We start from the raw sequence: 14,855 nt of genomic DNA, 5'->3' as shown, positions 1-14,855 counted from the left end.
AAAAAACAACCAAAAAAAACAGTGGGAGATTAATATTGGCCTTTCTGCTTGTGTGCCAGTCTTGACTCCTGGGTGTGCCATCTCTCTCTCTCTCTCTCTCTCTCTCCAATTGTGGTCCATAGAAAGCCTATATTTTTTTTCCTTGATTTGGGTTCCAAAATCTACCAGAGAAAATAACTACATCAATCATTGGTAGATTAATATTGGCCTTTCTGCTTGTGTGCCAGTCTTGACTCCTGTGTGCGTCATCTCTCAGTCAGTGGGCCATAGAACGCCTATTTTTGTTTTTATTTGTTTTATAAATTCTCCCTGAAAAAATCATTTTATTTTATTTGGTTTCTAAATTCTTCCTGATAAAATCATATTTTTTTTATTATTTTTTTTTCTAAAGTCTCCCTGAAAAAAAAAAAAAAAAACAACCAAAAAAAACAGTGGGAGATTAATATTGGCCTTTCTGCTTGTGTGCCAGTCTTGACTCCTGGGTGTGCCATATCTCTCTCTCTCTCTCTCTCTCTCTCCAATTGTGGTCCATAGAAAGCCTATATTTTTTTTCCTTGATTTGGGTTTCAAAATCTACCAGAGAAAATAACTACATCAATCATTGGTAGAAAAATATTGGCCTCTGGGCTTGTGTGCCACTCCTGACTCCTGTGTGCGTCATCTCTCAGTCAGTGGGCCATAGAACGCCTATTTTTGTTTTTATTTGTTTTATAAATTCTCCCTGAAAAAATCATTTTATTTTATTTGGTTTCTAAATTCTTCCTGATAAAATCATATTTTTTTTATTATTTTTTTTTCTAAAGTCTCCCTGAAAAAAAAAAAAAAAAAAACAACCAAAAAAAACAGTGGGAGATTAATATTGGCCTTTCTGCTTGTGTGCCAGTCTTGACTCCTGGGTGTGCCATCTCTCTCTCTCTCTCTCTCTCTCTCTCTCTCTCTCCAATTGTGGTCCATAGAAAGCCTATATTTTTTTTCCTTGATTTGGGTTCCAAAATCTACCAGAGAAAATAACTCCATCAATCATTGGTAGAAAAATATTGGCCTCTGGGCTTGTGTGCCACCCCTGATTCCTGTGTGCGTCATCTCTCACTCAGTGGCCCATAGAAAGCATATAGTTTGTTACATTTGTTTTCTAAATTCTCCCTGCAAAAATCTATTTTTTTTTTTTGGGGGGGTTTCTAAAGTGTTCCTGAAAAAATTAAAAATAAAAAAATAAAAATAGTGTGACATTAATATTAACATTTGTGCTTCAGTGACAGTCCTGCGTGTGGGGCATCTCTCTAATTTGCAGCCACCAAAAACAGAGTGTGTAACATTGGGCCTGATTTTCGCTGTGGTCTCACCAACCTGTAAAGGGGTAGCTAAATCATACTGAAGTTATAGCTCACCGTGTAAGTTGTGTGACTGCAACAAATAACGTTAGTTTGGTTACGTTTTTAAAACAATGAGGAAGTCTAGTGGAAGAGGTCGTGGCCGGGGGCGTTCATTGTCAGCTGGTAATGAGGGTAGTGGTAGTGGTGGAGCATCAGGTGGTCGTGGGGAAAAAAATATTGCACCTAAGTCTGGAGCTGTGGAGCCAGGTTCGTCGTCCGGCTACACAAGGCCTCGAACGCTCCCTTTTCTGGGATTAGGAAAACCGCTTTTAAAGCCGGAGCAGCAAGAGCAAGTTTTGGCTTATCTTGCTGACTCAGCCTCTAGCTCTTTTGCCTCCTCTCGTGAAACTGGTAAAAGTAAAAGCAGCGCGTCGTTAGTGGATGTTCACGGTCAGGGACAAGTCACTTCCTTGTCCTCTTCAGCAAAAACAACAACAGAGAAGAATGCAGCAGGCGACACAACGGGTTACTCCATGGAGCTCTTTACACATACCGTCCCTGGCTTAGAAAGTGAAGCAGTTAACAGTCCATGCCCATTACAAGTTGAATCTGACATGGAGTGCACTGATGCACAGCCACAGCCAGACTACTATGCTGGTCCTTTGACTCAGACCACAACATTGCCCTCGCAGGGTGCTGATCAAGAATCAGACCCTGATGAGACTATGTTGCCCCATCACGAACGCTATACCACCGAACGACACGGTGACACAGACGAAGTTGCGCAGGAGGTACAAGAAGAGTTATTAGATGACCCAGTTCTTGACCCCGATTGGCAGCCATTGGGGGAACAGGGTGCAGGCGGCAGCAGTTCTGAAGCAGAGGAGGAGGAGGGGCCGCAGCAGGCATCAACATCGCCACAGGTTCCATCTGCCGGGCCCGTATCTTGCCCAAAACGCGTGGCAAAGCCAAAACCTGGTGGAGGACAGCGTGGCCATCCGGTTAAAGCTCAGTCTGCAATGCCTGAAAAGGTATCCGATGCTAGAAAGAGTGCAGTCTGGCATTTTTTTAAACAACATCCAATTGATCAGCGCAAAGTCATCTGTCAAAAATGTTCTACTTCCTTAAGCAGAGGTCAGAATCTGAAAAGTCTCAATACTAGTTGCATGCATAGACATTTAACCACCATGCATTTGAAAGCTTGGACTAACTACCAAACGTCCCTTAAGGTTGTTGCACCCTCGGCCAATGAAGCTAGTCATCAACGCAACATCCCTTCCGGCAGTGTAGGACCACCATTTAGTGCACCACCTGCTGTATCTGTGCAGGTATCTTTGCCAGGCCAAAGCAGTCAGGGTCAGGGAATCACCAGTTTCGTAGTAGGAAACACTGCATCTAGGGCACCGGCGGCAACAATACCATCTCCCACCGTCTCTCAGTCTGCCATGTCCACCGGCACCCCCGCTAGTTCCACGATCTCCAGCTCTCCAGTCCAGCTCACCCTACATGAGACTATGGTTAGAAAAAGGAAATACTTAGCCTCGCATCCGCGTACACAGGGTTTGAACGCCCACATAGCTAGACTAATCTCGTTAGAGATGATGCCCTACCGGTTAGTTGAAAGCGAAGCTTTCAAAGACCTGATGGACTACGCTGTACCACGCTACGAGCTACCCAGTCGACACTTTTTTTCCAGAAAAGCCATCCCAGCCCTCCACCAGCATGTTAAAGAGCGCATCGTCCATGCACTCAGGCAATCTGTGAGCACAAAGGTGCACCTGACAACCGATGCATGGACCAGTAGGCATGGCCAGGGACGTTACGTGTCCATCACGGCACACTGGGTAAATGTGGTGGATTCAGGGTCCACAGGGGACAGCAAGTTTGGGACAGTTCTGCCTAGGCCACGGTCTAGTAAACAGTTGTCTGTAGCCGTTCGCACCCCCTCCTCCTCCTCCTCCTCCTCGTCCTCCTGCAGAAGCAAGAGCTCGTCCACAGACCGCAGTCGCACAAACACTCCATCCGCACCTGCCACTGTTGCACACCAGGTCTCCCATTATGGGGCAGCTACTGGCAAACGTCAGCAGGCTGTATTGGCTATGAAGTGTTTGGGCGACAATAGACACACCGCGGAAGTTCTGTCCGAGTTCTTGCAGCAAGAAACGCAGTCGTGGCTGGGCACTGTAGATCTTGAGGCAGGCAAGGTAGTGAGTGATAACGGAAGGAATTTCATGGCTGCCATCTCCCTTTCCCAACTGAAACACATTCCTTGCCTGGCTCACACCTTAAACCTGGTGGTGCAGTGCTTCCTGAAAAGTTATCCGGGGTTATCCGACCTGCTCCTCAAAGTGCGTGGACTTTGCGCACATATCCGCCGTTCGCCTGTACACTCCAGCCGTATGCAGACCTATCAGCGTTCTTTGAACCTTCCCCAGCATCGCCTAATCATAGACGTTGCAACAAGGTGGAACTCAACACTGCACATGCTTCAGAGACTGTGCGAACAGAGGCGGGCTGTTATGTTTTTGTGGGAGGATACACATACACGGGCAGGCAGTAGGATGGCAGACATGGAGTTGTCAGGTGTGCAGTGGTCGAAGATTCAAGACATGTGTCAAGTCCTTCAGTGTTTTGAGGAATGCACACGGCTGGTTAGTGCAGACAACGCCATAATAAGCATGAGCATCCCCCTAATGCGTCTGCTGATGCAAAGTTTGACGCACATAAAGGATCAGGCGTCTGCACCAGAGGAAGAGGAAAGCCTTGATGACAGTCAGCGATTGTCTGGTCAGGGCAGTGTACATGACGAGGTACCGGGCGAAGAGGAGGTGGAGGATGAGGAGGATGATGGGGATGAGTATATTTTTAATGAGGAAGCTTTCCCGGGGGCACGGGAAATTGGTGGCGTGGCAAGGCCGGGTTCTGGTTTTTTGAGGGACACAAGTGACGTAGATTTGCCTGCAACTGCCCCTCAACCAAGCACAACCGCAGATTTGACAACGGGAACTTTGGCCCACATGGCGGATTATGCCTTGCGTATCCTCAAAAGGGACACACGCATTACAAAAATGATGAACGATGACGATTACTGGTTGGCCTGCCTCCTTGATCCTCGCTATAAAGGCAAATTGCAAAATATTATGCCACATGAGAACTTGGAACTAATATTAGCAACAAAACAATCAACTCTTGTTGACCGTTTGCTTCTGGCATTCCCTGCACACAGCGCCCGTGATCATTCTCACACGAGCTCCAGGGGCCAGCAGACCAGAGGTGTTAGAGGGGCAGAAATCAGAAGTGGCGTTGGCCAGAGGGGTTTTCTGACCAGGTTGTGGAGTGATTTTGCTATGACCGCAGACAGGACAGGTACTGCAGCATCAATTCAAAGTGACAGGAGACAACATTTGTCCAGTATGGTTACAAACTATTTTTCATCCCTTATCGACGTTCTCCCTCAACCGTCATTCCCATTTGATTACTGGGCATCCAAATTAGACACCTGGCCAGAATTGGCAGAATATGCATTGCAGGAGCTTGCTTGCCCGGCAGCTAGTGTCCTATCAGAAAGAGTATTCAGTGCTGCAGGTTCAATACTAACAGAAAAAAGGACTCGTCTGGCTACCCAAAATGTAGATGATCTAACCTTCATTAAAATGAACCACAACTGGATTTCAAAATCTTTTGCCCCACCCTGCCCGGCTGACACCTAGCTTTCCTATGAAAAGGTCTTGCCTGTGGACTATTCTGAATGACTTTTCCAATCTCGTAATTTTCTTCACCTGATTGTCCAGCATACGACATGTTTCCACCTCACGAAATGGCCAAACTCCCCACACGGGGCCGTGCTATCGCCACTTTGCGCTTGGACCCTTGAGAGTGCTGTTTGTCTGAAGAGGTGGGTGTGGCCGCTTTTGGTCGACGGCACTGCCACTGGGTCCCTCATAGTACAATAAAGTGTCTCTGGCGGTGGTGGTGCGCACCCAACGTCAGACACACCGTTGTAATATGAGGGGCCCTGTGCCTGTACCGCCGGCCACAAGACAGTTCCCCCCCCCCCAGCTCAAACAGTGCTCTACCACTAGCAAAATTATCTCTCACAGCTTCACCAATGTGTAGTCTAGGCGCTGACATCCTTCAATGCCTGGCACTGACAATACCATTGTTTTGACATTTTTGTTATGTTAGGCCTTGGAAGCCTGTCTGCGGTCACTCCTTCCACTAGACTTCCACTGACCAGACCACTGCTGCCCGTGTACCCCTGGAACCAATTTAAAAGTGCCTCCAGCCAGCCCAAGTTTGTTATGTTAGGCCTTCGAAGCCTGTCTGCGGTCACTCCTTCCACTAGACTTCCACAGACCAGACCACTGCTGCCCGTGTACCCCTGGAACCAATTTAAAAGTGCCTACAGCCAGCCCAAGTTTGTTATGTTAGGCCTTGGAAGCCTGTCTGCGGTCACTCCTTCCACTAGACTTCCACTGACCAGACCACTGCTGCCCGTGTACCCCTGGAACCAATTTAAAAGTGCCTACAGCCAGCCCAAGTTTGTTATGTTAGGCCTTCGAAGCCTGTCTGCGGTCACTCCTTCCACTAGACTTCCACTGACCAGACCACTGCTGCCCGTGTACCCCTGGAACCAATTTAAAAGTGCCTACAGCCAGCCCAAGTTTGTTATGTTAGGCCTTGGAAGCCTGTCTGCGGTCACTCCTTCCACTAGACTTCCACTGACCAGACCACTGCTGCCCGTGTACCCCTGGAACCAATTTAAAAGTGCCTACAGCCAGCCCAAATTTGTTATGTTAGGCCTTCGAAGCCTGTCTGCGGTCACTCCTTCCACTAGACTTCCACTGACCAGACCACTGCTGCCCGTGTACCCCTGGAACCAATTTAAAAGTGCCTACAGCCAGCCCAAGTTTGTTATGTTAGGCCTTGGAAGCCTGTCTGCGGTCACTCCTTCCACTAGACTTCCACAGACCAGACCACTGCTGCCCGTGTACCCCTGGAACCAATTTAAAAGTGCCTACAGCCAGCCCAAGTTTGTTATGTTAGGCCTTGGAAGCCTGTCTGCGGTCACTCCTTCCACTAGACTTCCACTGACCAGACCACTGCTGCCCGTGTACCCCTGGAACCAATTTAAAAGTGCCTACAGCCAGCCCAAGTTTGTTATGTTAGGCCTTCGAAGCCTGTCTGCGGTCACTCCTTCCACTAGACTTCCACTGACCAGACCACTGCTGCCCGTGTACCCCTGGAACCAATTTAAAAGTGCCTACAGCCAGCCCAAGTTTGTTATGTTAGGCCTTGGAAGCCTGTCTGCGGTCACTCCTTCCACTAGACTTCCACTGACCAGACCACTGCTGCCCGTGTACCCCTGGAACCAATTTAAAAGTGCCTCCAGCCAGCCCAAGTTTGTTATGTTAGGCCTTCGAAGCCTGTCTGCGGTCACTCCTTCCACTAGACTTCCACAGACCAGACCACTGCTGCCCGTGTACCCCTGGAACCAATTTAAAAGTGCCTACAGCCAGCCCAAGTTTGTTATGTTAGGCCTTGGAAGCCTGTCTGCGGTCACTCCTTCCACTAGACTTCCACAGACCAGACCACTGCTGCCCGTGTACCCCTGGAACCAATTTAAAAGTGCCTACAGCCAGCCCAAGTTTGTTATGTTAGGCCTTGGAAGCCTGTCTGCGGTCACTCCTTCCACTAGACTTCCACTGACCAGACCACTGCTGCCCGTGTACCCCTGGAACCAATTTAAAAGTGCCTACAGCCAGCCCAAGTTTGTTATGTTAGGCCTTCGAAGCCTGTCTGCGGTCACTCCTTCCACTAGACTTCCACTGACCAGACCACTGCTGCCCGTGTACCCCTGGAACCAATTTAAAAGTGCCTACAGCCAGCCCAAGTTTGTTATGTTAGGCCTTGGAAGCCTGTCTGCGGTCACTCCTTCCACTAGACTTCCACTGACCAGACCACTGCTGGCCGTGTACCCCTGGAACCAATTTAAAAGTGCCTACAGCCAGCCCAAGTTTGTTATGTTAGGCCTTCGAAGCCTGTCTGCGGTCACTCCTTCCACTAGACTTCCACAGACCAGACCACTGCTGCCCGTGTACCCCTGGAACCAATTTAAAAGTGCCTACAGCCAGCCCAAGTTTGTTATGTTAGGCCTTGGAAGCCTGTCTGCGGTCACTCCTTCCACTAGACTTCCACTGACCAGACCACTGCTGCCCGTGTACCCCTGGAACCAATTTAAAAGTGCCTACAGCCAGCCCAAGTTTGTTATGTTAGGCCTTGGAAGCCTGTCTGCGGTCACTCCTTCCACTAGACTTCCACTGACCAGACCACTGCTGCCCGTGTACCCCTGGAACCAATTTAAAAGTGCCTACAGCCAGCCCAAGTTTGTTATGTTAGGCCTTCGAAGCCTGTCTGCGGTCACTCCTTCCACTAGACTTCCACAGACCAGACCACTGCTGCCCGTGTACCCCTGGAACCAATTTAAAAGTGCCTACAGCCAGCCCAAGTTTGTTATGTTAGGCCTTCGAAGCCTGTCTGCGGTCACTCCTTCCACTAGACTTCCACAGACCAGACCACTGCTGCCCGTGTACCCCTGGAACCAATTTAAAAGTGCCTACAGCCAGCTAAAGTTTGTTATGTTAGGCCTTGGAAGCCTGTCTGCGGTCACTCCTTCCACTAGACTTCCACTGACCAGACCACTGCTGCCCGTGTACCCCTGGAACCAATTTAAAAGTGCCTACAGCCAGCCCAAGTTTGTTATGTTAGGCCTTGGAAGCCTGTCTGCGGTCACTCCTTCCACTAGACTTCCACTGACCAGACCACTGCTGCCCGTGTACCCCTGGAACCAATTTAAAAGTGCCTACAGCCAGCCCAAGTTTGTTATGTTAGGCCTTCGAAGCCTGTCTGCGGTCACTCCTTCCACTAGACTTCCACAGACCAGACCACTGCTGCCCGTGTACCCCTGGAACCAATTTAAAAGTGCCTACAGCCAGCCCAAGTTTGTTATGTTAGGCCTTGGAAGCCTGTCTGCGGTCACTCCTTCCACTAGACTTCCACAGACCAGACCACTGCTGCCCGTGTACCCCTGGAACCAATTTAAAAGTGCCTACAGCCAGCCCAAGTTTGTTATGTTAGGCCTTGGAAGCCTGTCTGCGGTCACTCCTTCCACTAGACTTCCACAGACCAGACCACTGCTGCCCGTGTACCCCTGGAACCAATTTAAAAGTGCCTACAGCCAGCCCAAGTTTGTTATGTTAGGCCTTCGAAGCCTGTCTGCGGCCCGTTCTTTCAACTACAACTACACTGACCAGGCCACTGATGGCCGTGTTCCCCTGGAACCAATTTTAACTTGCCTACAGCCAGCCCTATGTTATTATGTTAGGCCTTCGAAGCCTGTCTGCGTCCCGTTCTTTCAACTACAACTACACTGACCAGGCCACTGATGGCCGTGTTCCCCTGGAACCAATTTTAACTTGCCTACAGCCAGCCCAATGTTAGGCCTTTGATGCCTGTCTGCCGTCACTCCTTCCACTAGGCCTCCACTGACCTGTCTATTGCTGCCCGTGTACCCCTTGAACCAACCTAATAAAATATTTAAAAAATTAATTTGATTATAAAAAATAAGATCGTGTTGAGATCTCAAATGCAGACATTTTAACAATCAAAACAAACACACAACAAATATCTGGAACTGTACTACAAAGGTCCAACAGCTACAATTTCTTTCTCCTGCAAGAAGTTAACTGAAAGTTTTTTGGAGTTGTTAACACAGATATGGCATCCACCGAGTGTTGTCCTGTCGCGTCTCCTTTAAATTATTTCCAATAAGATGTTAAACTATTAATTTAATAAAATCAATAATTAAAAAAATAATTGAGTAAGTCAAAAGCACATTGCAAATAAACATTAATTACAAATCAAGAAGCATGGCGCGTCCGAGGGTGAGTAGATACCGAATAAGAATATAATCACCCTCGGACGCGCAATGCTTATTTACAACAGCCTTCCTTCCTAAGAATCAGCCCTTCCGTGGTGTAGAGAGAGGTTGTGTTACACTCCAAGGTGTTCCCCAGGTTGCCTTTCCTGAGCTTCGATCTTCCGGCTCTCGTTTAGTAGCTGTTGGAAACTACGCTGCATTAGGCCTACTAATTGTGTATGGGTGAAACAGTGGCGCATCTGCGGTCCCTCCTTCCACTAGGCCTCCACTGACCTGTCTACTGCGGCCCGTGTACCCCTTGAACCAACCTAATAAAATATTTAAAAAATTAATTTGATTATAAAAAATAAGATCGTGTTGAGATCTCAAATGCAGACATTTTAACAATCAAAACAAACACACAACAAATATCTGGAACTGTACTACAAAGGTCCAACAGCTACAATTTCTTTCTCCTGCAAGAAGTTAACTGAAAGTTTTTTGGAGTTGTTAACACAGATATGGCATCCACCGAGTGTTGTCCTGTCGCGTCTCCTTTAAATTATTTCCAATAAGATGTTAAACTATTAATTTAATAAAATCAATAATTAAAAAAATAATTGAGTAAGTCAAAAGCACATTGCAAATAAACATTAATTACAAATCAAGAAGCATGGCGCGTCCGAGGGTGAGTAGATACCGAATAAGAATATAATCACCCTCGGACGCGCAATGCTTATTTACAACAGCCTTCCTTCCTAAGAATCAGCCCTTCCGTGGTGTAGAGAGAGGTTGTGTTACACTCCAAGGTGTTCCCCAGGTTGCCTTTCCTGAGCTTCGATCTTCCGGCTCTCGTTTAGTAGCTGTTGGAAACTACGCTGCATTAGGCCTACTAATTGTGTATGGGTGAAACAGTGGCGCATCTGCGGTCCCTCCTTCCACTAGGCCTCCACTGACCTGTCTACTGCGGCCCGTGTACCCCTTGAACCAACCTAATAAAATATTTAAAAAATTAATTTGATTATAAAAAATAAGATCGTGTTGAGATCTCAAATGCAGACATTTTAACAATCAAAACAAACACACAACAAATATCTGGAACTGTACTACAAAGGTCCAACAGCTACAATTTCTTTCTCCTGCAAGAAGTTAACTGAAAGTTTTTTGGAGTTGTTAACACAGATATGGCATCCACCGAGTGTTGTCCTGTCGCGTCTCCTTTAAATTATTTCCAATAAGATGTTAAACTATTAATTTAATAAAATCAATAATTAAAAAAATAATTGAGTAAGTCAAAAGCACATTGCAAATAAACATTAATTACAAATCAAGAAGCATGGCGCGTCCGAGGGTGAGTAGATACCGAATAAGAATATAATCACCCTCGGACGCGCAATGCTTATTTACAACAGCCTTCCTTCCTAAGAATCAGCCCTTTCGTGGTGTAGAGAGAGGTTGTGTTACACTCCAAGGTGTTCCCCGGGTTGCCTTTCATGAGCTTCGATCTTCCGGCTCTCGTTTAGTAGTTGGTGGAAACTACGCTGCATTAGGCCTACAAATTTGGTATGGGGTGTAGAGACAGGTTGTGTTACACTCCAAGGTTTTCACCAGGTTGCCTTTCCTGAGCTTCTATCTTCAGGCTCTCATTAAATTGTGGTTAAATGGAACAACTGCATTTGGCGTACTAGTTGGTTTGGGGCCTACTATCGGTGTCTGCCACTCCTTGCTGTTCTCCTGGTTTCCTGTCCTGAAATTCCATTTTCAGCCTCTCGTTAAGTAGTTGTTAATGTTAGACTGCATTTGGCCTACTAGTTGGGTTGGGGCCTACTATCGGTGTCTGCCACTCCTTGCTGTTCTCCTCCACTGAACAAAGCTGTGCCGCCTGTTTACTACGGTTGTCAATTTTGAACTGCATTTCGACTACTTACTGATTTGGCCCTACTCTCTGTGTCAGCCTCTCATTCCAGTTGTCCTCCACTGCAATGCCCCCTGGTTATTCCTGTGTTACCAATTTTGAACTGCATTTAGCCCACTTTCTTCTTTGGGCCTATATCTGTGTTTCCACTTCATCGTGCCCATTGCCCAGCCAGTGATAGATGAGTCTGCTGGTACATTGACCCATAACGCAACATTCCCCGTGCACGCTACACAACAACATTGTGACCCTGCTGAAAGTCAGGTTGCTCTTCCCGCATACCATACCACCTTACACGGGGACAAAGAGGAAGGTGCAGATGAAAGTGCAGGTTCCTTCATCAGGTGGGGGGAGGAATACTAGTTGGCGACGTCACTGGCACAGGGCCTCTCATAGTACGCAAAAGTGTTGCTGCCGGTGGGAGGCGCCCCCGCCGTGCAAACACACCGCTGTACTTTGAGGGGCCCTGTGCCAGTGCCAATGCCAACGAGTGGGCCCCCCCTGCTTGCTCAGGTTCACAGCACTTGCAAAGTTGAAATACTTACCTCTCCCTGCTCCACTGCCGTGACGTGGTCCAGATTTCCTGGGCCCACTAATTACTTGAACCAGCCCTACCCCCCACAACTTTAGCCAAATGACCCCCAATTTCAAATGCCTTCCAATTATTATAAGGTAAATTACGCTTGACAAGCTTCATTAAGAAGAATGGATGGTTTTGACATTAAAATGGGCACTCTAGGTGTTTTCCTGGCCCCCACTCACTGCCGACTATGCTGCCCCATTGACTTGCATTGGGTTTCGTGTTTCGGTCGATCCCGACTTTACGTCATAATCGGCCGATTTCACTCGACCCGACTTTGGACATAGTCGGGTTTCGCAAAACCCGGCTCGACTCTAAAAAGGTCAAGGTCGCTCAACTCTAGTTAGGAACTCTCAGTGATGCTTAGTGATTATTCTACGGCACTCTTCGCACCAAATGTCCATTACGTTTCCTTTAATCATGAAGAGTAGGAACATGTAAGTACAGTATCCCATAGCATCCGACGGCTGTTTCGCCTGTGAATATGCTTTGTCAAGGCCTCCAGAAAGCATATTCAAAAGCGAAACGGCCATACATCGCTTTGGGATATTGTATCTGCTGTCCATGGATAAAGGAAGTTGAATTTGGTAAGGAGTGCTGAGGATTATATGCTCTAATATTTGATTATTATATAAAAATATTGATAATATAACCACCTCTTAATTTGCAAATTAACAGAAGCCAATATCAGCTGAAAGGCCTCATTAGCATATTTGCACTGTGACCAAGAGTAGACTCAGTATTCAGTCACTTAGGCAATGCCTAAAGTCCTAGAGTTTAATAACCCCACAGGACCATATTGCACAATATTGTTGAAAGCTATTTCTTGCATGTGCCTCTGAGGAGGCTGCTTTATACTCTGGAGGAGCTGCATTATATTGTGTGGGGGGGGGCTGCATTATACTGTGTGTGGGAGCTGCACTATAATGTTTGTGTTTGTGGAGGGGGCTGAATTATACTGTGTGGGGGTGGGGCCTGAATTATACTGTGTGTGGGGCTGCATTGTACTCTGAGGGGGCTGCATTATAGTCTGGGGGATGCTGCATTATACTGTGTGTGAGGGGGCTGCATTACACTGTGTGTGAAGGGGGCTGCACTATACTATGTGTGTTTGTGGGGTTTGGCCTGCAATATACTGTATGTGGGGCTGCATTATGCTCTGAGGGGTCTGCATTATACTGTGTGTGCCTGCATTATACTCTGAGGGGGCTTCATTATACTCTGATGGGGCTGCATTATACTGTATGAGGAGGCTGCAGTATACTCTAGGAGGGGGGCTGCAGTATAATCTATGAGGGGGGCTGCAGTATACTCTGAGGGGTATTACTATATTTACTATATGGGACCGGCATTATACTGTAAATGATGCGGGTTGGATGCTGCGTACTTGTGCAGTGGCCAGATGTTATAGCATAGTGGATGGGATTTCAAGAAACCCCATGCCCACTATGCGTGCTCTGACGCCCGCAGCTCAACCGCGGAGACTGCACCATGTCAATTTATCTTTATTGGTCTCCGCAAGATAAATTTCACCTGTACAATGTATTGGTACAGTGATTCTGCATGGTTCAATGAACACATGCGGATTCATCTGTGTTCAATAGCCGGCAGCGCTTTGGGCGCAGCAGACATGTGCTGCGTCCAAAGCACTGCCAATTACTGAATGTGTGCATGTACCCTAAATAGGCCGGGAAACAAGCATTGAATGACTTCAATATTGTCGATCACACTTGTTTACCGGCCTGAACTTAGCGCTTGTAAATACAACAGAAATGTTTCTGTGTGATGGTGCAATATGTGAGCATTTGGGGCCCCACTTTGTCTAAAACCGGCCTTGGACACACCTAATGTCTCATTAATGGTCCAAGCTGGTGCTCACTCCCTTCTTCCTTCTGTTCTGCCTCTTCAGAGTTGATTTCTATTATAGTAAGGGCAGAATGATTAAAAAGTGCAAATTACTATACCACAAGTGAGAAAAAGATGATAATCAGGTGATTGATTAATATTTGGTAAGGGTAATGAGCCTTAGTGAGGGATAGCCTGAAGGATTGCTTTAGCAATAGTCTGCCTGTCACTTGTAGCACCTAATATCAAGTATAAGACTTGCAAAAATCTTCTCAGTCTCCCACGTACCGTTACTTTATAATAACTATGTAGATTGATCACTGTTGTTGATAGATGTATCTGTGGTCTACTTATTGATAACTACTAACTGATCCTAAGTCATGTTTATTATAGTCATAATAATGGCTAAAGAAACCTTGGAGTTGCACAAAGCAAAGTCCCCGTATTGCACTACATGCCTCGGATTTCATGAAGAAGCAAATAAAGTATGGTAATATCTCTATGAAGCACTAGAAGCCATGGCCTACGGTTTCATAGTGTAAAGGTACCGTCACACATAGCGACGCTGCAGCGATACCGACAACGATCCGGATCGCTGCAGCGTCGCTGTTTGGTCGCTGGAGAGCTGTCACACAGACAGCTCTCCAGCGACCAACGATCCCGAGGTCCCCGGTAACCAGGGTAAACATCGGGTAACTAAGCGCAGGGCCGCGCTTAGTAACCCGATGTTTACCCTGGTTACCATCCTAAAAAGTAAAAAAACAAACGCTACATACTTACCTACAGCCGTCTGTCCTCGGCGCTCTGCTTCTCTGGTCTGGCTGTGAGCGCCGGGCAGCCAGAAAGCAGAGCGGTGACGTCACCGCTCTGCTTTCCGGCTGACCGACGCTCACAGCCAGAGCAGGAGGAGAGCAGAGCACAGCGCTGGAGGACAGACAGCGGTAGGTAAGTATGTAGTGTTTGTTTTTTTACTTTTAGGATGGTAACCAGGGTAAACATCGGGTTACTAAGCGCGGCCCTGCGCTTAGTTACCCGATGTTTACCCTGGTTACCAGCGAAGACATCGCTGAATCGGTGTCACACACGCCGATTCAGCGATGTCTACGGGGAGTCCAGCGACGAAATAAAGTTCTGGACTTTCTTCCCCGACCAGCGACAGCACAGCAGGGGCCTGATCGCTGCTGCCTGTCACACTGGACGATATCGCTAGCGAGGACGCTGCAACGTCACGGATCGCTAGCGATATCGTCTAGTGTGACAGTACCTTTACATCAAAATGAGTTT

General features: G+C 47.3%; 1 protein-coding gene across 3 annotated transcripts in view; it reads right to left on the bottom strand.

Moving 5' to 3' along the window:
* The window catches only part of TNKS1BP1 (tankyrase 1 binding protein 1), a 158,984-nt gene that overhangs the window by 69,120 nt on the left and 75,009 nt on the right, over window positions 1–14,855 (bottom strand). The gene's annotated exons all lie outside the window — the stretch shown is intronic.

This window comes from Ranitomeya imitator, chromosome 2 (assembly GCF_032444005.1).
Source record: "Ranitomeya imitator isolate aRanImi1 chromosome 2, aRanImi1.pri, whole genome shotgun sequence".
In the NCBI taxonomy this organism is placed as follows: domain Eukaryota; kingdom Metazoa; phylum Chordata; class Amphibia; order Anura; family Dendrobatidae; genus Ranitomeya; species Ranitomeya imitator.
The sequence above is the reverse complement of the archived record's forward strand: the minus strand, read 5'-3'. Positions and strand labels throughout refer to the sequence as shown.